The following is a 1,274-nucleotide window of genomic DNA, read 5'->3' as shown; positions in this document are numbered from 1 at the left end:
GATGGTGCTAGTGAGTGGTAAACAACATATGAGTGGGGTGTACTGTAAACACTGTCATCTGAGTGGTGATGGTGCTAGTGGGTGGTAAACAGCAGATGAGTGGGTGTAGTTTACTGTAAACACTGTCATCTGAGTGGTGATGGTGCTAGTGGGTGGTAAACAGCAGATGAGTGGGTGTAGTTTACTGTAAACACTGTCATCTGAGTGGTGATGGTGCTAGTGGGTGGTAAACAGCAGATGAGTGGGTGTAGTTTACTGTAAACACTGTCATCTGAGTGGTGATGGTGCTAGTGGGTGGTAAACAGCAGATGAGTGGGTGTAGTTTACTGTAAACACTGTCATCTGAGTGGTGATGGTGCTAGTGAGTGGTAAACAGCAGATGACCTCGGTCCTGTGAGTGATGGACGAGTATACAGTAAACTCGAGGGGTTGTTTACAATAGACTCTGCCCTTGCATGGACTTTTCATAGGGTGAGTGGTCTTGTTTACCGTGTTGTGTTTGATGTTTTCAGATGAACGGTTGCCAGGTAGTGTGTAAATAACAAATTGTTGCAAAAACACTGTGAACTGGACCTGTGTTACGTTTATCTACACATATACAAAACAGCCCCCTTTAATAACACCGAAACAAAACATTGGGTTTAACTCTTAATGAACGACTATGGCTAAACATACCTGCCGCTGTGTGCTAAAAAAAATAACAAATAAAAAAAAATAAATAGAAAAATACGGTACCTATATTATAACCTTATAAAATTTAAGATATCCAAACAAACTTAAGAAAATAAAATGCTATATCTACTTATGTTTTGACGTGGTTGGGTGTTAACGTGTGTGTGTGTGTGTGTGTGTGTGTGTGTGTGTGTGTGTGTGTGTGTGTGTGTGTGTGTGTGTGTGTCTGTGTGTGTGTGTGTGTGTGTGTGTGTCCTAAAATCAATATCATTCTATCCTTGAACCGATTTCTTCTACCTCATTTATTCACCCTCTCTTCCTCCCTTACCTCCCACATTCCCTTCCTTATTTCCTCCTTCCTCCCTCATTCCTTGTCTTCTAACCTTCTCCTCCTGTTATTCCTTTCCTCCGTCTTTTCCACCGCCTCCTCTCCTTCCCTCCTCCCACAGCGAGACTCCTTCATCAGGGTCGTGTCACCTGGGATATTTCTCTTTCATACTTCTCCCATTGTTTTACTTTCTCCCACTTTTACATATACAACTTTCTTTCGTTTTTTTTTTTAAATATTTACAGCATTTTTTTTTGTTTCATTCTCTTACATG

Source organism: Homarus americanus, unplaced genomic scaffold (genome assembly GCF_018991925.1).
Source record: "Homarus americanus isolate GMGI-L3 unplaced genomic scaffold, GMGI_Hamer_2.0 scaffold7772, whole genome shotgun sequence".
In the NCBI taxonomy this organism is placed as follows: Eukaryota; Metazoa; Arthropoda; class Malacostraca; order Decapoda; family Nephropidae; genus Homarus; species Homarus americanus.
This window is presented reverse-complemented; position numbering follows the sequence as displayed.